The sequence below is a fragment of the Protopterus annectens genome, chromosome 16.part0 (assembly GCF_019279795.1).
Source record: "Protopterus annectens isolate FY-2018-M chromosome 16.part0, PAN1.0, whole genome shotgun sequence".
NCBI classification, from domain to species: Eukaryota; Metazoa; Chordata; order Ceratodontiformes; family Protopteridae; genus Protopterus; species Protopterus annectens.
In genome coordinates this window covers 373,369,756-373,395,750 of record NC_056750.1, presented here as the reverse complement: position 1 = coordinate 373,395,750, position 25,995 = coordinate 373,369,756, and the positions used below count along the sequence as shown (strand labels likewise).

The following is a 25,995-nucleotide window of genomic DNA, read 5'->3' as shown; positions in this document are numbered from 1 at the left end:
TTTTATCAAAATTTCAAATCTAGCATTGATCTATGTTTTTGATGAAAAATGTAAAATTTCTGCATAAACTATCTTAGACAAGTTATATGTGACTGAATTCCTATCAAATGTCAAAATTCACTGTCACAAGAAAAAAAAAATTCTTCTGTCTCATAGATTTTTAATTAGGTGTCTATATACCATCCATCAAAAAAAAAAATTTCTTCTGAGTTTTATTATTCTTCTCTTCTTCATAATACAAATCTTCTCATATCCAATGAAAAGAACTAATTCCCATTACACAGAATATTTTTGTTAAGTGCACTGTATAATGAAATGTATTCCCTAATTTTACAGAATAAACAAAGAAAACATTCATATATTATGATAAGTACTGTACTTTATAATTTCATTATTTTTAGCATCATATTTTGAACTTTTGTTGAAATTCCACAATTTCATTGGACCATTAGTATAATGCTTAGTAAAAGTGAATCTCTTTCCAGTTGTTGACCTTTTCTTTGCTAAGGTTCAAACCCCTTATTGAAAAATGGTTATTTATCTGAAAAGGTCTCTGGATGTGGAAATGGTAATTAAAAAATATCCATGTTCTCTCGCGGTCTCACGCCGTCCGCACGTTGCGCTTCCCACCATTCTCTGGATTCTGATGGGTTCGAGCTATTTCTTTAGGTAATTGATTGGCTTCTGGAGGTTTCTGGGCCAAGTGCTTTCATGAATTCTTAAGTCTCTCTCTTACCATTCTTGCATCAGAAATTTTCTTTTCCTTCCCATTCTCAATGGGTTGATTTACACAATTTTCTTTAAAAATCTCTGTTCCTGTGAAATTTGTAGTCAAACTGATCACATACTTCTTTTCTTCCCTTCTGACCTCTTTCTTACATTTTACATAGACTAATATTTGAATTTTTCCAGATTCTCTAGAGATGTGATGGGTCATACATTAATCTAATTGATGTCTTTTTTATCCAGCACCTTATAACATTCCAAATACTACATTGACAATTTATCCATTCCAAGTTATTGATCTGACTATAATTGAATCTCTGCTATTTGACAACTCATCTTTAGTATTGAGCCGTGTTTCTTTACTGTCTAAACTAGAAAGATTTAGAGATGGTAGATTAATCTCAATAGGAACATCCATATCTTTAGCTATTAAATTTCGCAAAGTGTGGTTGTGTTTTGCTTCATCTGGATCAAGTTTTAGGGATATAGTATGTTAGATATGGTTGTTATTCCTTCACGCCACCATTAATCACAGTAAATTCATGCTTCTCAATTAGGCTTGTGAAGAACCCTTCTAGTGTTCTTTCGTCGTGCTACTTCAACTTTTCCAGTACCGTTTGCTTCTTCTACCCGGTCATAATTATCATTTTAGTTTGTTGTGTTGTTGCTGTTCACTAGCTTCAAATTTGTCTGAATAGTACTAGTGTTATGGGAATATTTTTAAAGGCAGGGTGTAGGGTTATTGTTGGGGATTGGGTTTGGGTTAGCATGTATTAGTAAAGTGGACAGGAAGGCTCGTAGACACAAGGAACATTAGGTTTTTCAAAAGCTGGAATGAAAACTGTTGATCTGTGATGTTTATTCAGTTGCATTTTGTTACTGTTATGATGAATATTATTGACTCATATTTTGAAAAGCAATGTATTTTCTAGCAATTTGTTGTAAATCTGTCATGTGACTGTTTTGAATGTACAAGTATTTGTATTTTTTAGCTAGTGTAAATAGCAGATGGATTGATAAAACCCTCTGGTTGAAACCATGGTCTGCAACTAGAGTGTTCCCATAAAGTAAAGTGTGTTGATGGTGTTATGCACATATATAGTACATCACTGGCATCTCACAGTACATAGTATAGTGATGGAAACTGCAGAAATAGATAAGTGAATAATAATTCAAATGTCAGTGAATTACAGAGATGTGCACTGCTCCCTCAGTAATCTGTGTGCAGGTACTCTATTGTTCATATTCTAAACTGTTCTAGGAATCAATAGTCAATTTCATCCACCTGTTTGTTCTTTGTAATACCATGATAAAATTCACAGATCACATAAATAGATCTGTATCAGAAAACATTTAATTTCAGGATTATTCAAAAGTATAGAATATTTTTTTGTGCAAAGGTTCCATCTTTGTTTTACCACATTTCTAGTATGGCTGACAACAGCTCTCAAGAGACACCTGTCCCTAAATAAATATTACTTTTAATTAAAAATAAAATCTTTTCTATGGGGTGAGGGGTTTATATATATATATATATATATATATATATATATATATATATATATATACACACACACACACACACACACACACACACACACACACACACACACACACACAGACACACACAGACACACACACACACACACACACACACACACACACACACACCAAAAAAAAAACAAATAAAAAAGTAATATAATACACAACAAAGTCCAGCGATCACTTAATATTAAAATATTTTGCTTAATTTAGCACTTCATCTATCACGTACTAAGACTGTTACAGACATAAAGTGATGAAAAGTTTAAATAGTAACACTAACCAATAAAACAAAATTATTAAAACAAACCTATCAGAAAAATCAGACAAAACAAAACAATTATGTACATCACATTGCACTCTTTATTCAAATTCCTGATCAAGCCTTTTAGGTGTTAAAGTAGTAAACTTAAGAATAATAAGCATTGCTTATTTATAAAAGAGCTATTGTTTCACTTCATATGCTTTCTTTCTAGATTCTTAACATGTAATCTAGAATGGTAGCTTGTAAAACCAGAAATGTACTTGACAGATGAATGCAGCTCATCTATATGTTTTGCCAATGAACTTCCAAACCATTTTTTGCCATGTCTCCTAAATATTACTGCAGCACAGCCCAGTTTTAAACACACACACAGATATATCTCCCTCTTTTTTTTACCTCTATATATATATATATATATATATATATATATATATATATATATATATATATATATATATATATATATGAATATCAGACTACAGGAACACCTCAATGCATAGATGCATAGATTACCTTCTCAGTATTGTAAGTGTTCTTATAACTAAAATAAACTTTCTAGCCATTTACTGATTCAAACTGTTGCACCATAAATTAACACACATTACATGAGCGACAGGGGCAAATCTTCCTGTGGACACTAACATGCATAACACATTACATTGTATATTAGACACAAACCGTATACATGAAGTACATGTACAGTAGCTTAATCTCTGAGCTATGGCCAGCTAAGACCTACATGAAATCAAATCAACTGGACGTATAAGTGAATTTAAGTAAATCTTTATCTACACTTTTTTCAAATAATGTTGTTGTTGTTTGTCTTTTTTGTTAGGGTTGCCACAGCAGAACTCCAGTCCGCTAATGATTGGCAGTAGATTTTTATGGTGCCAAGTTGCCAGCCCGACGCCCAGCCTTCAGCGTAGGCATGCCCATTCACGCATGTCTTTTGGAGGCCACTCAACCACGGGAGGACATGCACATTTAAATTGATGTTATTTTTGTTGCATTGAATACTATATAGCTGGAAGTTATGGATCTGATTTTTTCAGTTAATGCTTGTTAGAATTCTTGAATAGCCAGTGATAAGTAAGGGTATCTGCACTTTTTTTCAAATAATAGAGCATTTAAATTGATTTATTTGTGTTGCATTGAATACTATCTAGCTGGAAGTTGTGTCTCTGTTTTTTCAGTTAGTTCCCCACCCACCCTCCCTGCTTTTGTTTTAGTGTTAATCTTGGTGGCTTTGAAACTGCCCGCCCCTCTTGTAAATTTGCATTTGGATTCTCCTCCTGGGCCCATCTCATTTGCGCACTCAAAAAAAAAATTGCACTTTTTTCATCTGCTTTTACTGTATTTGTGTTTCTTCCTACTTTATTTTACTTTTGCGTCATCTTAAAAGTACTCAGTTGTATTTATTACTGCTTGGTGTAACTATCATTCTAAGCCTTTTGGTTTAAGCACTTGGGCTTCAGACCAGTTGTTTTACATTAAGAAGGTTTGTTGTCTGCACTGTTGTGACATGACAGGTAGCTTACATCCTTCTAAGTTGGGAACTGCTGATTGAAGGCTCAGTGTCTGTTATTCTAAAAGTGTATTAGTTCTGGTTTAAGCACTTACAGAGACATACTAAACCATCACTGGCAAAAAATACACATAAATACACAAAATCATACTTGGAGGCTCTAAATAAAAACCTGAAAAAGCATCACAGACCTCCAAAGCAGACACCGAAAAAAACCTTCACCTCCAGTCACAAACCAGACAACACATAAAACACAAAATCAGTGTGCTGCACAATCACAGCCCTTAAGGCGAAATAACATACCTAACACACTAGTAATAGGCGACTCTATAGTCAGGCACACTGACGTCCCACTCACTAGGCTGGACAAAGAGAAAGTTACTGTTAGCTGCCTGTTGGGAGCCGGAATCCTCCACATAACACAAGCACTCAGGTCACTCCAGAGCAAGTACAAATATGACTCTGTCATTGTTCATGTTGGTGTGAATGACCTGAGATGTACCTCCCTGGACTACATGAAAAGAGACATGGAAGAGCTCTCTGATCATGTAGTCCAGGAGGGTATGACCCTGACCCTGAGTAGCATCCTGCCCTCACCAAGAATGATACCACAGTATAAAGAAAAAATGATCACTTTCAACAATTGGCTAAGCTTCTGGTGTCATTCAAAGGGGATCCAGTGTCTCTCAGCCTGGGATGACATGCTCGACAGGCCTCGTTGCTTTGCAAGAGATGGCTTGCACCTGTCACCCCTAGGCTTTTGAACTGGCCAAGGCTCTTGCTGCCCCCATAGTGCCTTTTTTAGTCAAGGCTCAAAAGTCAAACCCACCTCCGTAAACAGCACAAATAAAAAAATGAGGGTTATGCTACTCAACGCCAGGAGTTTAAATCTCAAAATGTACATGCTCGAAGCACTCCTCAGTATGGAGAATGTCGACATCTGTGCAGTAACTGAAACCTGGTTCAAGGCTCCACAAAACACCCCAGCACTACTGGGCTACAACTCGTACCACACATTTCGGCCACAGAACATGGACCGAAACACAAAAGGAGGGAATGTATCCATATTCATCAAAGATACCTACACCTCCAGGTTAGTGACGCAGCATGATACCTCCGAGATCATCCATTTGCAACTAACATCAGGCAAATCTGCAATGCAAATTGCGGCCTGCTGCAGATCACCCTCCATGACCCAGGACCACCACTCCGCCTTTCTGGAGACACTGGAAAACATGAAGGTCCTACCAAACACCCTGATATTTGGCGATTTCAATTACCCTACTGTTAACTGGGAAAACTGCTCAAGTACAAACTCCCAAGTCCAGCGCTTCCTGGAATTTATTAATTCAAATGCCCTGGATCAGCTGGTAAACTCCCCTACCACAGGTGAAAACATATTGGACCTAGTCATCACCAACATGGGCAACAGGTGTTCCACACCAGAGGTCAACCCGTCACTGGTTAGATTAGACCATAAACAAATCACTCTTGATGTCCACACCACACCACCACCTCCAACCAAGGAAACCACAGTGAAAAACGTTTCTATAGCAAACTTCACCTTATGTAAGACAGAGGTGGTAAGTTTCACAGCCCCCACGCTAAAGGATAACAGTGTCCAAGATGCAGGAACCTTTACAAATGCACTCTATGAGCACCTACAAGGATGCATGGATCATGCCATCCCTAGAAAAACCAAGACTGACTCCCCTAAGAGAAGGAAACCAGTCTGGTGGACCCCTGCCATAAACAGGCTATACAATAGAAGGAGGAAACTAGTTCAGAAAAAAAGCAAATCCCAAGAAGGAAAGACATCCCTGATCAGTATCAGTAAGATACTAAGGTCCCTCATAAAATCCTCCAAGGCTAACTTCGAAAGAAAAATAGCCAAGAATTCGAAAGATAGCCACAAAGCCTTCTTTAGCTATGTCAAGAATCTAAGTGGCAACTTGCAGATATGCTCTATGCTAGTGCAAAATAGCACAAAATATACTGAACCCACTGATATTGCCAACATTATGGCAGATAGATTCAGTGCAAACTTCACCCCCCCCTCTTACCACCAAAAGGGCCTACAACAATACCGGAAAAGTGTAATGTCCCAAAAATCACAGATGCACAGGTGAAAACAGCCCTTTCAAAAACCAAAAGCACAGCGTCAATGGGGCCAGAGGGTGTCCCAGGCTGTGTCTTGCATGAACTACAGAACGAACTAACCCCCCACCTAAACACACTGTTCAACCTCAGCCTCTCCACAGGCTATGTGTCCATAGAATGGCACACAGCAACGGTTATTCCACTCCACAAAGGAGGGGCCACAACTGACCCTGGTAACAGTTGCCCCATAAACCGGACTAGCCTGGTGTGCAAGGCTATGGAGCGTATCATCATGGAACTCATTAACAAAGACATTGAGAACCTCCAAACACTTGACCCGACCCAGTTCAGCTTTGTTAAGGGCAGATCATGCCTACTAAACCTGGTTGACTTCTTTGAGACAGTCACCAAGGCCATAGATGAGGGGAAGGTAGTTCACACAGCCTGCCTTGACCTTGCCAAGGCTTTCGACACCATTCCCCACTTGGGAATTATAGAAAAACTCACCAGCCTGAACATAAACCCCTACGTGATGAGATGGGTTGCCAATTGGCTTACAGACAGAACTCACACGGTAAGAATAGCAGGCTCCAGGTCCGACTCTAAACCAGTCACAAGTGGTGTCCCACAAGGCTCGGTCCTGGGACCCCTAATGTTCGGCATATACTTCTCAGAAGTACAGTCAAACACAGGAGGAATATGGCTAACCAAGTTCGCTGATGACTGCAAACTGGGAGCCATAACTGACTCTCCAGCTGACACAGACATTCTCCAAAAGGGCCTTACTAAGACTGACACCTGGTGTCAAAGTCATGGTCTCAAGCTAAATGCCAAAAAATGCATAGTCATCCCGTTTGGGAAAAAGAAAACACCCATGAATTACCACATAGTTGGCATCCTCCTTAATACAGAAGAGGTAATAAGAGATCTGGGGACCTAGGTAGATAGTAATCTCTCCTTTGACAATCATATTGCCAAAGTAGTTAGGAAATCCTTCTATGTAGCCCATCTAATTACTAAAGGGTTTGCATCTAGAAATAAAGAGGTTATAGTGCCCCTCTACTCGTCACTCATCAGACCCATCATAGAGTACAATGCCCCGTTTGGGATGTATCTCACAAGACACTTCCAACAGCTGGAAAGACCAAAAAAGTACCTCACCAAGAGGATTACTGGTCTCAAACATATGTCCTATGCAGCCTGACTGGAAAAACTCCAGCTGTACTCAGTGGCATATCGCTTACTCAGAGGTGATCTCTGCCTGACTTGCAAAGCCATGTCCAACTCAGACTTGATGGACATGCTCCACCTAAAGAAATCCAAGCCACTGTGAGCCACTTGATCTAGTGAGCTAAACCTTGCCACAACAATAAATAGAACATGCTGGAGGGATAAATTCCTGTCACAGAGATTCCCCATGCTTTGGAACAAAATTCCTAACTACATTAGGCAGAGCCCCTCACTAACACTCTTCAAGAGAAACCTTGACGAGTGGATGGGTAACAGAAAATACACCCCTGGGATCACTTCATTGTCTCTTCTTGATAGAGGCTCAGTTAATTAATCAATGGGGCGGCGAAAGCTGACACACTCTGGCTATGCTTATAAATGCCCTCAGGCAGATAGCCTAGTACCTACCTATGAACCTAAACCTATGAACATTCAAAAAATACTTTTCATCTGATGTTGTCAAACTTCATTCCACCTTTGACAGCTGAGATTGGTTCCGATATCAGAACTGACCAGGCCATTAATACAGCTCGTGCCAGCCAAAAACTCACCAGCTTTACCTGTACCCAGAATCCCTCTGTCTCAGTTACCTCAGATCTCATTTGCCACTTTCAGAAACAGTCATGTCTTGCTATTACTCTCGAGCACTACTAGATTTAGGTAAAACTTTTGTCCTTTCTTTGCAGTTTCTTTATATATTTTTCTGTCTTACTTCTTTTTACACTTCTAAAAGTATTATACAATAAACTCTAAGTTAAGCTGAACTCAAGCAACCAGCAAAAAAATATCGAAGAAATGCAATACAATTTTCATGTGCTGCACTTTCTGTTTTCCCCCCACAGAAGCATAACTTACGTTTTTAGAGTTTTAAAAAGGAAGAGAGGAATAAATTCACTCTCTGCCCAACCTGAGAACAAGTCAAACCAAACAAATAATATAGAGTACAGTATTAGTCAGGCCTGTTTTTAAAAGTAACTCTTAAGCAACCAGAAAAGACAGTTATCCAGCATCTACCAATCCCCATGGGTGCTGGTGAACTGAGAGTTTACTGTAGTTGATACCTTTCCCCTTTTTTACATGTTTGTGTACTTCCCCACTATCATTGCTGATAGTTTCCCTCTCTCTCATGTCCTTTATCTTAAATATCAAAATTTAAGTGTAAAATATTATCTGCTCTGCTCTCACTTTCCCTGTCCCTTGTGAAGTGAGACTTCCTTAACAATTTCTCTGTAACTGTTTTTTACTGCTTGTCATGGCTGAGAAGGGTAATGGCCCCTCTGGCTTCAAAAAATGCCATAAGTGTGGCCATAAAAGTTCACTATCAGATTTTCATGCACTGGGTCTATATTAGATCACCGAGCACTTAAAAAAGCAATCGGTGATTAATCGACCCTATGTAAGCGAAAGCTTACAATTTCGAACTGTCAGAACAGCAATTTTTTTCCTAGGGAAAAAAATTGCTGTTCCAACAACAACAAAAAATAAAACATACTTTAAACATTACATTAAGTGGGGGGCTTCACCCCCCACACCCCCCTACTTAAATATACCAACTCCGAGACCGTACTACAGTGCCGAAAATGGAAAAGTAACGAAGCGGCCAAGCACATTCTTTCCCAGGGAAAGAATTCGCTTAAAAGCCACTTCGATATTTTGCCATTTCAGGCTTTTGAGTTCGACCAAGATGCATTTGAAAGAATGTGTCTTCAGTCTTTTAATAGGGATACTCGTGCACTATGTGTATATTGCCTTGGTCCTCATCATTTGCAGGAAAATTGTAGTATTTGTCATGCCTTTAGCCACAGTGCTCTAGTAGAAAGGCGAAACAAAATAATTTTAAAAGGACTTTTGCCATCAGCTTTTGGAGAAGCCTTATTCACTGCTGATACAGCTAAAACAGATATCTCATCTTCCTCTTCTACTGACAAAGTTAAAAAATGCAGTTTGTCGGTTCCAACCTCCCTGTCAGTTATGAAAGCTAAAAAATTGAAGAGCTTGGTTATAACTGTTCCCTTAGAACTGAAAGCCTCTGTTTCTAAGTCACTGGTGCCAACAACTTCAGTTTTGGCACCGACTAGAATTGCGAGCCCTTTGACGTTGAAGGCTTTGTCACAGGATTTGGCTTCTGTTCCAATGACTGCAACTGTTAGACCTGGAACATCTTACTCCCCTTCAATTGATTGGGGAATTACCAGAAGTGCTTTTGCAGAGGCCTAAATCTCCTTCAGCTTCATCCATCTGCTCCACCAATAGCCTTATGGAACTGGACGTGGAGAGGCTGGTGAGTAAGATTTTATAGGCTAGAGAGCTTTCAGGTCCATCTTCAGTACCAATTTCTTCTAGTCTTGGTACTGAAACATCCTCCTTCACCCCTTTGACTACTCCTACTCTAACCTCCTTGGAGCTCTTAGAGTCTTCTGTTCTGGTTCTCCTGGAACTGATGGTGTCGGCTCCAGAGTTGCTCGCTTCTATGGACCCAACAATTACCCTGAGCTCTTCATTTATCTTGGAACTGAAGACCTCTCCAATCCATAGCCGCCCTGTCTGTTCTGGTGAGCATGTCTCAACTCCTGGCTCTTCAGATGCATCCCTGATCCTTGGAACTTTGGCTCAAGTAAGTTTGGCTTCAGCTTCAGCCTTGAGGCTTGGTTCTTCAGAGCGGGGAGTGACCCCAGTCCTGAGGCAGTCTTTCTCAGTTCTTGGCTCCTTTCCCTTGTCAGGGAGACTGGCCTTTGAGGCTATGCAGAGGGCCCTTTCTCTAGCAGAGATTCAGTTGGTATCTACCCCATCTGAACATGTCCCTCCCTCTAGTTCTACTATTCCCCTTGCCCCTCCACAGGGACAGCGGGTGCAGAAGCCTCAGGTGTCACAGCCACAGGTACTGTTATACTGTGATACCTCCCTACATTATTTTCCTGAGGAGGTCCCACACAAAAAGAAATGCAAGAGAAAGCAGTTGGATTCCACCTCAGGAATTAGTCACCGAAGATACAGATTTCAATGAAGGGGAGGGATCCCCATGGTCACCCCCTGAAAATGTCTCCTTCGGTGACATCTTGGAAATTCTGAAGCAGAGGGGTGGCTGGAAGTTCCAAAACCCTTCCTCTGAGGAGTCTGTCTACCTGCAGGCATTTGGCACCCAGCCATTTACCTTTTGGGTGACTCTGCTTGTTGACAAACTTATTCAGTTGATTTCACAATAGGAATGGAAGGCCCCTGACTCCGTGGACTCCATCCCCAAGAGACGAGACAAAATGCTTTCTGCACCCAAAGACAAATAATTTTGGGCTAAGTGTATGGTTGTTGATGCTATGGTCATAGTGGCCACCACAAAAAAGGAACTGGCTGAGGAGAGTTCCTCTGTCCATCCACCCAATAGGGAGTCCCAGGCTATGGCCAGATTCAGGAAGCAGGTCTATGTTCTCCTTTGAAGGCTTTTATGCCGAGGCACTAGGGAATTTTATTAAACTCTGTACACTGGATCCTGGTTTTGTCATTATCTATGCTTCAACAACCTTTGCCATAAGGTCCATGAACTACCTTACACATTTCATCAGACTCCAATGGGATCTGATCAAGGTTTTTGTCAGACACCCTGGCAGGAGCTGTAGCTGAGGGAGTCCAAGACAAACTGGATTCCCAGTTAGCCACCCTAGAGTTTTTGTCCAATTCGTCCATGAGGCTGATAGCACATATAGCCGAAGGGGGATCTAGAGCAGCAGGTATAAGTGTACGCATTAGGAGACACACTTAGATGTGCCTTTGTGATTTTGTGTAACCATTCAAGTCTTCTTTCATCAATGCTCCTTCTGACAGAACATCCCTATTTGGTCCCAAAGTGAAAGAAAACATGTCCAGGTGTGAGAAAGATGGTAAGACCCTTTCTGCTGTCAAAGTACGTACTTCCACCCTCCAAAGGTCTTTTCTCAGGAACCAGAGGAGTGGTGGTAAAATGTGGTTCAAAAAATCCAAAGGACCTTTCCAGGATACACATGCAGGCAGTTCCCCTAGGGGCAGAGGGGGAACCAGAATGGGAGATGCCACACTTGTGGCAGAGGTGGTCTGCAAAACCAGGGATTCAGGGATTCTTTCCCAAGCAAGCCCTTTCAGTGCTTCTGAAGAGAGGCCTGATTGTCTTCCTCTGGAGGGAGTCAGGGGATGCTTATCCTTGCACCTAAATGCCTGGCAAGACATAACAACAGATTCCTGGGTGCAACGTATTGTATTCAGAGGTTATACCATTCCCTTTTATCAACCTCCCCTATTTCAGAACAAAATCCCAGATGTTCCACCCAATCAGAGGGATACAGCAGTGCAAGAAATCCAAAAACTGCTGGACAAAGGTGTCATCCAACAAGGCCCATCAGACCTAGAAAGGTCCGGAACTTATTCAAGATTTTTTTTTAGTGCCAAAGAAGACAAGGGACTAGACACCAATTTTATATCAGTGTACCGAACAAATTGGTTCAACAAACAAAGTTCCTGATGGTAACCGTATTGTCTATTTCTTCCCTTTCTGAAGAAAGATGACTGGATGTGCTCAATAGACCTTCAGGATGAGTATTACCACATAAAGATGGCCAAACACTCCAGAAAGTTCCTCCACTTCTGACTAGGAGCCAGTCAGTACCAGTTCTGAGTAATTCCCTTTAGACTCACCACAGCCCCCAGGATCTTTACCAAATGCATGGCAGTAGTAGCAGCTCACTTGAGACTGCAAGGAATCCATGTGTTTCCCATCTGGACAACTGGCTCATAACTGCTATGACCAAGCATCAGCTGATAATAGTCAGGGACAACATCCTCAAAAAAAGAAAAATCATATTTAACCCCAACACAAAACTTAGAGTTCATACGGGCAGTATGGGATACTCAGACAATGACAGCATCTCTTCCCCCAGATTGTCACCAGTGAATTGTAGTTCATGTTCAAAAATGAATCCCCAGGAACAAAGTTCCAACACATTTAGTCTTGTAAGCCCTGGGATCCATGGCAGCTTCTATAACTCTGGTGCAGCTGGTCAGGTTTCACATGAGAATTCTTGAATGGCTACTGGCTTCCCAGTAGTCCATACTTCATCATCCATTGTCACAAGTCCTGATCACCAAACATTGCAAGACAGATCTTCTTTGGTGGATGCAGTCACATCAAGTTCTTCATGGTCATCCCAAGGCCATAGTGACCACGGACACCTCCCTGATAGGGTGGGGAGGCATTATCTAAGCAAGATGGTCCTGTGGCACTTGGTCCCCTATAGAATCCAACTTGCACATCAATGTTCTAGAGATAAGAGCGGTGTTTCACTTGTTGCAGGCCTTTCAGACAGCTCTTCCTCAAGGGACTATTGCAATTCAAACAGACAACATGTCAGTAATTTGGTACATCAACAAACAGGGAGAAACCAAGTCTTACCCCCTTTGTATAGAAGCTCTCAGTGTGTGACAGTTGGTGATTTCTTCCAGCCACTTTCTAATAGTAATGCACATACTGGGGAGCTCTAATGTGATTGCGGACAAACTGAGCAGATGTATCCTTCAGCCTCATGAGTGGTCGCTCAATCAGAAAGTAGCAAAAAAGATTTTCCATCTTTGGGGTCAGTCTTGTTGTGATCTTTGTGCATCCCCCTTAAACAACAACTGCATCAACTACTTCACCCTAATTCTCCCTCCGGGAAAGTCACCAAGAGATGGTCTTCTCCATGATTGCTCCCCCCCCCCGACCTCCTATATGCCTTTCCACCTATAACCCTTAATCAAAAATTTTTAGAGAAAGCACACAGGTTGAAGAGTACAGCGATCCTCATTGCTCCCTTTTGGCATTGACAGATGTGATTCCCCTTTCTTTGGCCTTACCTAACTTGACAGCCCTTGATTCTGGATCCAGTGCCAGATCTCCTGCCCCATCTGGGCAGTCTTGTTCACCCAAACATTTTGAACCTCAAGCTAACTGCATGGTTCTTCCAGTTACATTAATTGCCAGGCATCCAAATATTTCCTTCCCAGTACACCACATTCTTTTATCGGCCCACAAACCTTCCACTAGAAAGCTGTGCACCAGTAAGTGGAAGAGATTCACTTTTGGCTATTGAAAAACAAATAGATCCTTTTACAGCTTCCATAGAACATGTTCTGCACTTTTTAGCCTTGCTGTTTAATGCTGGAGCTTGTCCTTCCACTATCAAAATATAACTGGCTGCTATTTCTGATTTTCATAATGGCTTGGATGAACGTTCCTTAGCCTCTTATACCCTTTGTAGATTGCTTCTAAGAGGCACTCTTCTGCTAAAGCTTCCATTCAAGGATCCAACACCTCCCTGTGGCTTGAACCTAGTTCTTCAGGCAGTGACACATTCTCCCTTTGAACTTCTATGGACTGTGACCTAAAGTTTTTATTCAAGAAGACACTCTTTTTGGTAGCCATTTCCTCTGCCAGAAGGATTTCAGAAATTCAGACTTCATCACCCAAACCTCCTTACATTGTTTTCCACAAGGATAGGGTATCCTTGCACACTAACACTTCCTTCTTACCTAAGGTTGTAAAACAGACAAACATGACCACTGATTTACCAGCTTTCTTCCCCATCCACTCTAATAAAGAAGAGAGCGTCTTGCACCTTTAAGATGTCTAAAGACAACTACAGGTTTGTCTTCACAGGACCAAAGACATAAGACAATCCAATCAATTTGTTTCTTACTCTAGTGCAAAATTGGGCAAAGCAATCATCAAAATTACTCTTTCCAAGTGGCTGAAAGACTGCATTTAATTCATTTATGATAAGAATAATTTAACCTTGACCAAACCAGTCAAAGCGTATTCTACAAGGTCTGTAGCTACTTCAGATGGTTTTCAGTCCAGAGCTTCAATGGATGACGTGCGCAGCAGTTACCTGGGCTACTTCACATACCTTTATTACTCATTTATTACTCATTGCAAATTGGACCTTGACGGTGCTCAGGAATGTCCTTCCAGGAATCGACTCAGAAATGTAGGTAGCTGGGGACTCTTTCCCATCTGTCAAGGATGGAATGAAGTTTGACAACATCAGATAAAGAAGTTATGTATTTATCATAATGTTCCATCTGTGTTGTCAAATCTTCATTCATCCTTGACTCCCCCTTCTATCCCCAACCTAAAAGTTTTTTTGATGGAGCTGACCTTATACTGTTGTCAGGTTAAGCACAGTAGGTAAGGCTTCCTCCTGACCTACCTTTCAAATATCTGTATATATTTGTATATTTATCTATTTATATCTATACATATGTGTCTGTATGTGTGTGTGTGTGTGTGTGTGTGTGTGTGTGTGTGTGTGTGTGTGTGTATGTATATATATATATATATATATATATGTGTGTATATATATATGTATGTGTGTGTGTGTGTGTGTGTGTGCATGTGTCTGTATGTACATATATTTTATATGTTTCTATATGATTTCTGCAAACTCCATTTGAGGTAACTGAGAGACAGGTATTCTGGGTAGAGGTAAAGCTCAAGAGTTTTTGGCTGTCACAAGTTCTAATAACAGCTGAGTCGGTTCTGATATCAGAACCATGCCCATCTGTCAAGGATGAATGAAGATTTGACAACGCAGATGGAATGTTATGGTAAGTACATAATGTCTTTTTTTTTATAAGGTGTCATTCTAGAACACATATCAGAAGCATCTCTAATGATTTAAATAGACAAATGAAAACTCTAAATTATGTTTCTTTCAGTGAAATCTTACCATTTGACAGAAAAACAATATGCTTTCATGAAATGGGCTTGAAATATCACATTTCATGGACCTGGTTATCAATTATTCGTACAATTATCACTTGCCACACTTTCTCAATATAATTCAAAGAAAGGAAGTACCAAAGCAGAAAATAAACACATCTCTAGAAATGGTGGCATATAGAGCAAGGTTGGTGGCCTTCTATGTCTCATTGTCATGTTTGCAAAACAATTATTATGAGACATTTAGCATTATGCACCTTGAGACCTAGATGATTCTGTAAAGGTTTTGAACCAAGAGGATTCATTACATGGATCATATTTTAACATTGAGTCCACTATATCAGTACATAAGACATCATAACTAAAACATCAAGAATTCAAAACAGCATAATTATGGAAGGTCACAAAGCAAAACATTGCAAAAACTACACATTTATGTATGTATGTATGTATGTATATATATATATATATGTGTGTATGCATGTATTTATTTATTTATTTACACTTTGCTGACCAGATTACTCCCAGTAAGCCAATGGCCACTTTTCAAGGGGGACCAAAGGTGGTATTTATACTGCATCTATAACACATTATCGAAACATGAAAATATCGAATGACTGAAATGTTGAATATGCCGTTTATCAAAACCATTCTTGTGGGGGGCTGTGCCCCCCACACCCCCCACTAATTATGTATAGCAACTCCAGTGAGGAAAGGGCAAATTTTCCAATCCTCACTGTGCCGCGATCTCACAAAAAACTTTTCGATGAATGGCATATTCAACATTTCAGTCATTCGATATTTTCCATTTTCAATAATTTGATATAGAAACTTTATACTACATACAGGAAATTTAGCCAGGGCATTGAGGGACTTTTTGTTAAGTGCTATGGTATCTTTTACATCTACCTGCGCTATCACCAATTCCGGCACATGGGGCTATGGTTAATGTATCTGGATGAAATTTCTTTTTGCAGGAGGGGATAATCTCTTTCACTTGCTAATGTGGACATTTCAATACCACACCCTCATTTATAAATATATCACCTCCAAGGCTAAACATATTTGGAGTAAAGGAAAAGTATTAAAAAGTACTTTTTCCCTTTATTTTTTGTAGTCTGACCTTGGAAACCTTGAAAAAAACATAAAATCCAGTTGCTAACAATTCTCCAGCCAACACAATGAAACATCAACAATACAAGTCTTTCCTTAATGATATGTGACACATTTAGTGCCAATACAATAGAATATGACAAACTGAACTGTTTCTCTTTGTAACCATTATGATAATGTCACACCCATAATACAGCTCAGACCAGTTATCATGAAGAAGCTGATAAATGCAACCTTATTTGTTCAAGGAACACCATCTGTTTGTGTGTGTGTATGTGTGTGTGTGTGTGTGTGTGTGTGTGTGTGTGTGTGTGTGTGTGTGTGTGTGTACATGTATGCATGTGTGCGTGTGTGTGTCTACATGCGTGCATGTGTGCGCGTGTGTGTGTGTAAGTACATGTATGCATGCGTGCATATGTGTATGTTTGTGTGTGTGTGTGTGTGTGTGTGTGTGTGTGTGTGTGTGTGTGTGTGTGCATGTATGCATGTGTGCGTGTATATGTGTGTGTGTGTGTGTGTGTGTGTGTGTGTGTGTGTGTGTGTGTGTGTGTGCTGCCAGATGCTATACTTTCCTTCTACACCACAAAGATGCACTGTAGGTAAATTAGGTGTGCATGCCATGACTGATTGAGTGAGTGAGTGACTAACTGACAGACTGAGTGGTTGAGTATTGGCATCTTATTATAATCTGGTGTACTGTTCATAGGTTCATAGGTGTTTACTAAACTAATGACCACAAGGGCCTTTTTAAGCCTAGACATACATATCAAATGTTTGACAAGTTCTGGTACCTATGATAAGTGTAAACAGGGGCTTGGTAGATGAAACATTTACAAGCATGGGCCTGGGAGATGAACCATTTACAAGATGCCTATGTCCATAAAAGACATAACTGCCCAACAAGGGATGAATTTCCTGTTCCCTATCCAATTGTCCAAGTTGCACTTGATTTGTGTTAGGGAGTATCTCTGCTTCACATGGATGGGGAGCCTGTTCCATAGAAGGGGTAGTCTCTGTGATACATACCTATCTCTCCAGCAGGTCCTATTTATATCACAGGCAAGGTTTAAGTCTTTAGAATGGGTAATTATAGTGCTGTTTGTTTTGTGGATCTGCAGTAGGCTCATCAGAGTGGGGTCGGGGACTGACAATGCCATGTATGCCAAGCATTAATCTCCCCTCAACAGCCTGTAGGAGACAGAATAGAGGAATAGGGCCTTGAGGCAGTCTGCATAGGACATGTTAGTTACGTCCTGTATTCTTTTAGTGAGGAACCTCTGTGGACGTTCTGGTTGTTGGATATGCCTAGTTAGGTGCGTACCAAAGAGGGCATTGCACTCAATGATAGGTCTGATGATTGCTGAATACAGTGGAACAATGACTTCCTTGGAACTAGATGTCATACCTTTGTTTATGTTATGCAACATAGAATGATTTCCTCATTACCGTAGGCACGTGATTGTCAAAGGCTAGATTACTGTCTATGTGTGTCCCTAAGTCCCTGACTACTGGGTCACCTCCAAGGTGTGTGTTGCCAATATGATAGTTACCAGGGATGGATACCTTCCTGAAGGATACTATTATGCATTTCTTGGCATAGTATTAGTCCATGGCTCTGACACCAGTTGTTTGTCTGTGTCAGCCTTCCTGGAGAACATTTGTATCAGTGTGGGATAAAAACATGTGATGTCCTGTTCTGTCCCCAGTAAGTTTCTCTGTTTAGTGCCCATTGAATTCTGGGGCAGGCTCAGGCTCTCTTATGACCCTGAATTAGGTTAAGCAAGTAAATGGATAATGACAAAATTAATATAATAAACATTTTATTTTGTTATTAGGATTAGAGAACTGAAAAAAAAAAATATTACTATGACTGGCTGCCTAGTATGCTTCATAGGTGAAATGCTTTACCTTTAATAACAAAATGGTACGCACTTATAAAAAATGTATTTCTTTATTTGATTTAATGGAGAAGGAAACCTCTTTACATTTGATAAGTTACTTCACTTTGGTTAGGATATTTAACATTGATATTAAATAAGGACCTTCTAATTGGCTGAGGACATCACATGTATTTAAATATGCAATCTGACTAGATGTTAGTGTCATTGTCCATGCAGGTGTGAATGACCTGAGATGCACCTCCCTGGACTACATGAAAAGAGACATGTTGGAGTTCTGCGTTTATGTGGCCCAGGCAGGTATGACGCTAGCCTTGAGCAGTATCCTATCGTCACACAGAATGATACGACAGTACAAACAAAAAATAATTGACTTCAACAACTGGCTAAGTTTCTAGTGTCATTCTAAGGGGATCCAGTAAGAAATCCCTCCACATTACACAGTCCAGAGACCTCAAGCTCATTACCACAATCAACAGAACATGATGGAGGGACAGGTTCCTCACCCAGAGACTGCCCATGCTCTGGAATAGACTTCCCATACATGTCAACAGAGCACCTTGCTGTCTCTCTTCAAGAGAAATTATGATGAGTGGATGGGTAATAGAAAGTTCACCCCAGGGCATCACTCCAGTAGCTCTACTTGATAGAGGCACTGGGAACTAATGTTGGGCAGCACAATGCCAGGGCACTTCTATGGGCTAGGCTTGTAAAGGGTCCAAGGCCATTAGCCTAGTACACACCTATGAACCTATAAGTCTTGTGACTTGGCAAAATATATTATTGCAACACTGTTCCTGAGGGGAATAGATGTCTCAATGAAAAAGTAAGAAAATAATTCAGAAGCATGTGAAACAGTTTGAAAGGATTTTGGCTTTTTATTATTTTTTTCCAAAAGGTTGTGAATATAGTAAAAGTTATGTTTTGTACACCAAGTATTACAATGTTATTTAAAAAAATATTGTCATCAAATAAGTTAAAAGTTTTACTTTGCTTATGAATCTGTTGACTTGTATCATATGGTGTTACAGTATGTCTGTGTCAAAAGTGCACAAATGTGGCATCATAAGCAAAGTATAACAAGGTTATTTCTCATGTTCTGACAACATTGAAGACGTCCTGTGTATGACAAGTTTTATAAAGCCACTGCAAATCTTCTTATGTGATGTACAAATGTTATATTGGAGTTTCAGTACTGTTAAAGACGGGAGTGCAGAATCTACAGCTTTTCTCAATACTGTAAAATATAATTTGTAAGGATTCATGCACAGATAATGACAAAGCAGCTGAATCCTTTTAGTTTCCATGGTAAGGGACTTCTTTGTCTTTGTTGTGAAGGTCTGTGTTACCATGGAAACCTCTTGAGGTTTCAACAGCCTTGGGGTATATAGCATCTGATGCACAATCCTTCATATTTTACAGGGTTAACATGTTACAATGGAATCCAAGTGCATTTTGTGTCTAGAAAAAGTAAAGAATGCTATTACTCCATTCACTATTAAATATGTCCATTTTCACAGTGTGCAGTAGTCTAGAAATGCAAGCAACTGAGAGATATAACAAGTAAGACTCCAGCAATGCTAAATGGTTCAGCAATTCATAAGATTTCTAGGTATTACTAAGATGTTGGATATGACAACAAATATTATCAGACTGCTTGGTGTTAATTTGATACAAAGAATTAAATCTGTCATTTGTTTGTTAACCAGCTAAGTATACTAGTCTTTAACTGACCCATTTCCATGGCCTAGGACACAATGGCAAAGGCAAATGCAATATTTGTGAACATTTGACATAACATGGTCAGCTAATACATTTTAGGATGAGGGAGAAAACCTTAGCACCTGAGTAAAAGCCAGAGCGTTACAGGGAGGCCATGGGAATGCCACATGGGCAAGAACCAGAGTTCTTGATTGAACTGTGGAACTGTAAGGTGCAACCTTTAACCACTGACTGGGGGTGCAGGGCAGTACACCCACGCACAGAATATGTAAAATAACTACAGAACTAAGTGACTGGTAGCAAAGTCTCAATGACATCAACAATTTCATTCAAAAGCAACAGTACTTAGCACCTACAACATTTATATGCAGTTCACATAATCCGTGGCACAAAAGCAGTGCAATATTTGACCACTAAGTATCAGGAAAGGCACTTGACTTCTGTACCATTAAGATTTTGAATCTATGTTTAATAGTTGAAAGTTATTTGTATAGAAGTACAGATATGATGCTCTATCTATGACACACACTTCTGTCCAAAAACTTGTAAATTGGAGTTTTAGAAACAGCAAACTGTTTATAAAGAACCTGCAGAAAAGCTCTGCCCACCAAAGTTGTCAAAATCTTGCCATCAATAGGCAAAAAGAAATCACTGCAAGATGATGCTTAGATGATACAGTATAACAATGGTACTGCCACAATGTTACAATGTTACAACAGTTACACAAAGCAACACAAGTCTAATAACCTTTTTAACATTATCTAAAGACTAAATGAGTTTGTGTTCACAAGACCTCGACAAAATAGCAGCAGTATTCTATAGCACATCAGTTCATACCAGACACTCGCGTAGTGTGACTTCTGAGTGGATAACAGGGCATTTTACAGTCTTGATTAACCACACTTTTGGGATAGTGGCTTGGATGCCTGCAAAATAAATGTCAAATAGGAGAGGGCCCAAAACTGATCCTTATGGTATCCCACTAGTTACAAACTGATATTCAGAGATGAAACCAGTAATTTACACAACTTGGGATATGTCGGCTAGCCAGTTTGCAGTTCAGTGGACAGTGTAGGGGTTTACATTAAGCTTGTTTAATTTGTCAATAATATATAATTACCTCAGGTCTGTAGGGTGGCCACCCTTGTGTGAAGGGGATTCACAGTGGCTATTCTCCAAGTGTCAGGAACAAACCCTGTAAATAGGATGTGTTGAACAGTTAAAGCAGGGGTTCAGATAGTGCATACCTGGCACTGACAAGAATTCAGCCTGGTATGTTGTCTGGTCTGGCCTATTATTTTTCACATTTGACACAGATTCTAAGACTTGTTACAAGGTGACTACAGGGAAATCTAAATTCTCAAGGATAGTGCGAGCAACAATGTGGACAGAGGGGTACAGTTAGCACTACATCTGTCTGTGAATTTATTAGTTATATTCTTGATGTTAGAATGGGTGATATTATTATGAAACAGCTTATTGCATTGTTGGACAATATTCCTTAATTTTCTGACATAACTAAAAAATAAAATTTGTATTTTCTTTTGGAATCTGTATCAAGCTTAAGTTCATACTCTGCTTTACATTTCCTAATAGTGTGTTTGAGTTCCCTGCTGGCATGTTTCAGTGAAGTCTTGAGATCGGAAGAAGAATATTTCTTGTAACGTCTCATTATTGTCCTTCTTTTGTTGTACAGTTCATTAGTACAGTTCCATCAGAGAGGTTTAGTCCTGAATTTACAGTTATAGTTTGGGCTGATGGTTACTGATTTTCTACGTAACGGTTCAGGTGCTGGTAAAAGTCAGAGGTGAATGCAGGAGCACTCTCTGTGTTTGGAATATGTGCAATTTGCCAATTCCCAATCAACTGACAGGGACGATGTTAACATTTTGAGGCAACCATCAAATGCCAAGTTGGAGACCCCTGGGCACTTTCAGTCCAAGTATCACCCTGACATTGCCACCCCACCTAAGCAACCTTTACGTTCATGCTGCAAACTTTTAAAAGTAGTACACACAGACAGACCTGTAGCTACAATGCCCTTACTTTACAAGAGGCCTAGGTACCACACTGTGTTGGCTCATTTCACAAAGGGTCATTCACAGTTACTGGCATTTAGTTGCAACAATGAAGCATTACAACAGCTCTATGTACAGGGATGAACTTAGGTGAAAAGGCACTCTAGGCACTGCTTACTGTTTCTGCCCCCCATAACCAACACACATATCCTTCAGTGCTCACCTCTCTTCCCCCCATGTTGGGCTTCCTCTAAAATGCAAATTACTTTTTTTTCCTTTCCTCGTATTTTGCCTCATTCTTCAGCTTTTTTCAAGAAGCCATAACTTTCTATATGCTCTGATGTGCATTTTTTTCACACAGCCTTTTTATCCAATTGTGGCTTGAACAGAAATTATGATTAAGGAAAGAAATAAAGAAATTCAGTGTTTCTGTTCAGCTTTGGTTTTCCTTGTATCCTTTCTACACACCTTTCCTGAAAAAGACAGTACAGAAATAACATTTAGGAAATCACTCAATTACGTCAGCGTCTCCAAAAGCCATAGGGATTATAGATGCCATGAGATGGATTTTAGAGCACTTCCCAACCTTTTAATCCAATGGTGGCCTAAATAAAAATCATGAGTAAGAAAAGAATTTCAGTCTTATGTTTTTTTTTCTTTCAAGGAAGACATAAGTTGTGCCCAGGGCTTAATGTTCAAGGCTCAAACTGGAAAAAACAAACAATAAAAACAAAATTGGCTGGCAGTGAAACGCCAAGGCAGTGTAGAAATAATAATCCACAAGTATAGATAATCCACAGTTTATTAGCGCTTTCGTCTGATAGGATAACCAAATTTCTTCAAATCTAAAGAAGTTTGGTTATCCTATCAGACGAAAGCGTTAATTAATGTTCAAGGCTGACAAAATAGAAGCTCACAAAAACTAACAAACCTATTGTTGTGAAGATGCATATGGGTCCTATCTGGGAGCACTGCCTGCTTCCGTAACCCTCCCAGAAAATACAGTCAGTGCCTATGTATCCCTCTGGTGTTAGATTGTGATGAAAGCAGAGGTTCAAATTGCCACAGTCATATATTTCAAGTGACTGCTGATATACATATATATAGCGTTCCTCCTCACTCCTCATCCCTAATCCCCAAAGGCACATGCCTGATGTGTGATTGTGAGGAAAGTGAAAAATAATGATTACATTATTGTATTCTACATTTCTGCACCTAGACAGTATGCTGCCCCTACACAAGCTATACTAACGTTCTTTGTATGCCTCTGAGGTCTGTCAGAAATGTAAAATAAACAATGACCACACTTTTCCCAACCCAAATACAAGCTATAATCACCTTCTGTATATACCTCTAAGGATTGAGTGTGATGAAAATTGAAGTAGTAATAACCACACAACCACCAGCACCCCCACACACACAAAACTACCTGCAGCAACTTTCTGTACACACACATCTGAACAGGGCTGGTATTAGAATGGGTGTGGTTGTGAGCAGAGGCCATTATCAGCTTTATCAGGGTCATATCACAGCCCTGTTCAGTTTAAAGAGCGTAATCAGAAAATTAATATATAGTTTTTCACTTATTTTCCCCAGCAGCAGCAGCCTTTATGTGGTCCCCACACAGCCAAGGATGATTAAGAGGGCCTTGCTGTATCAATTTATATAGAATCCTAGAAAATCTATGTGTGTGAATGTTCTGTGCTATATGTTATGCTTTACTTTTGAAATGTAATTACTTGTTAACTGCATTTTTTTTACTGATACCCAGAAGAATAATGTGTGTGTTCCGGCATCACTGGGTATGTGCACAAATAAAAAATCTGTGATATTCTTCACAGACACACACACACCAGACACACACACAGAGGCACACACACACACACATACACACACACACACACACACACACACACACACACACACACACACACACACACACACACACACTAGCAATTCTACTGCTGGTACTTATTTCAGCAAATAGCAGTGCATATGCAACACTAGTACTGCTGCACCAGATCAGTGACTTGTTTAGCAGTCATCAAACAGCAGCAAGAGGGGTAAGCCAAGTTTATTTACCTTATTGAAGAGTATTGCATACCTGTTACTATTCCTGATTTCAGAGACATTCCCTGATTTTGCCTCATAATTTTGCTCTGTCTTATGTAAACAGTTTGATTTACTTATAAATCATTCACGATTACAGACGAGAAGCAAATCCAGATATCATAGTTATACACTTCTTATTCTTCAAAAATGCATGTTGATGCAAAAGGTTTATTCTATTAACTTTTTGTTGAATTAGAGTGCTATTTAAAATATGTTCCTGGTTTTCAGCCTTTATTCTTATTATTTTTGGCATTGCACAGAATTCATCAGAAAAGAAGTTGAGAGCTATAGTATCTGGTGATCTGGTGATCTTCCAGTATTTATAAAACTTCGTGAAAGAGAAAACCATCCCTGAACATTGGAAGCATCAGCACTTCTTAAAATCCAAGGTAAGTAGTGAGAGCAGTCACTCTGGTCTGCTGATCTCTTTAGTGTTTACCTTGCTAAAGTTCATTATCAGCTTTATCTTAGGGTCATATCACAGCTCTGTTCAGGTTAGAGTGTAATCAGAAAATTAGTACATTTTTTTCTCCACATTATTCTCAACCAGTAGCAGTTTTTGTGGGGCCCACACACAGTCTAGGATGATTAAGGGCCTTCTGCATTCACATGTGCTGTACATACCTAAAGCTGGCTATGTTGTTAGTTTTAGTGGAGAGAAATGTCCACAAGCAGAGTTTAACTAAGCCAAGGGCACTATGTCAGTGGTGAAATATTTAATGGAATTGTGAAGCCCATTACTTGATACAGCACTGTTACTATAAGCAGAGATACTTACATTTTTAAGGATTAAGGAGATATAAATAAGAGTTATTATTACCCACCTAGTTTATTAAGTACACAAGATTGCTGTACTAGCTTTTGTTGGTTTGACAAACGTGTTACAAAATATGAAAATAAGATAACTTGCTGTGGCTGAAGGCTCCACAGGAACAGGGGGGGGGGGGTCCCAATGGCCACGGGGTTCTCTGGTGCCTAAAGCCCAGTATGTTGACATAGTATTTCAATTAATATTCAAAACTTCTCTGAGGCTGTCTGACTTCAGAAAATGTTCTATTATATAGTTGATCTGATGTTGTCAATCTTCACTGAATCCTTGACAGTGGGCTCGGTTCCGAGCCTCAGAACCGACTCAGCTGTTTATTCCAGCTCGCGCCTGCCAAACTCTCAAGCCAGGAACCACCCATAGTGCTCCTCTTGAAAATTACCCCAGATCTCATTCGCTGATTTGTAGGTCAGACATGTTTGTCCTTCACTCAAGCCTAGGTTGATTTTGAGTGAGTTTATTTCTTTTAATTTTCTTCTTAAACCTTCTGTCTACCAGCACCTCTCGTAGCTTAGTTTGACTCTGTTTCTTTTCTCTTCATCTTTCTACCTTTGGTAGTCTTTTTTAGTGCCATTGTTGGTACATTTATACCCTTAATTACCTCTTTATATACTCTTGTCCCTTTTTAATTGTTTAAAAAAAATCTTCTTTATCTCTATATCTCTTCCTTGTCTGTGTGACTGTGTTTCAGCCCTTTTTTCTTTTATTATGGCTGAAAAACAACTCTCCCCTGTTAAAACTTCAAAAGGCACCACTGGTTTCAAAAGGTGCCAGAAGTGTCAGGGTAAGATGCCCAACTCTGATGGACATACTTTATGTGCATACTCCCAAGGGAAACTTCATCTTCAGGAAGATTGCTCAATTTGTCACAGGTTCCCTACCTGTACCCTTACTGAGAGGAAGAATAAACTTATCTTGAAGGGACTTCTCAAATCTGATTTCGAAGAAGTCATTTCTGGGTCTAGGACTGAAGCTAGCACATCTTCATCATACTCTTCTTCTTCTACCAAGAAAAAACCTTCTTCACATCCTAGTTCATTGGAACCATCCAAGAAGGTCTCTAAGCTGACTTCGGTACTGAAGAGCTCTTCGGTACCGGAAGGTCTATCTGGCTCCACACCTAAAACTGTATTGGAGCTGACAGCGACTTCTTTGGCACCCCCAGTGTCAAAACAGTCTCAGCTGCCTTTCCTTACTA

General features: G+C 39.8%; 1 protein-coding gene across 2 annotated transcripts in view; it reads left to right on the top strand.

Moving 5' to 3' along the window:
* The window catches only part of FUT7 (fucosyltransferase 7), a 376,157-nt gene that overhangs the window by 92,594 nt on the left and 257,568 nt on the right, over positions 1–25,995 (top strand). Inside the window, exon 2 of one of the 2 annotated variants that reach the window (XM_044058634.1) lies at positions 24,232–24,360. The exons of the other annotated variant lie outside the window; for it this stretch is intronic. The gene's annotated coding sequence lies outside the window, so the exon portion shown is untranslated. The remainder of the gene's footprint in view (positions 1–24,231; positions 24,361–25,995) is intronic. 2 annotated transcript variants of the gene reach the window in all.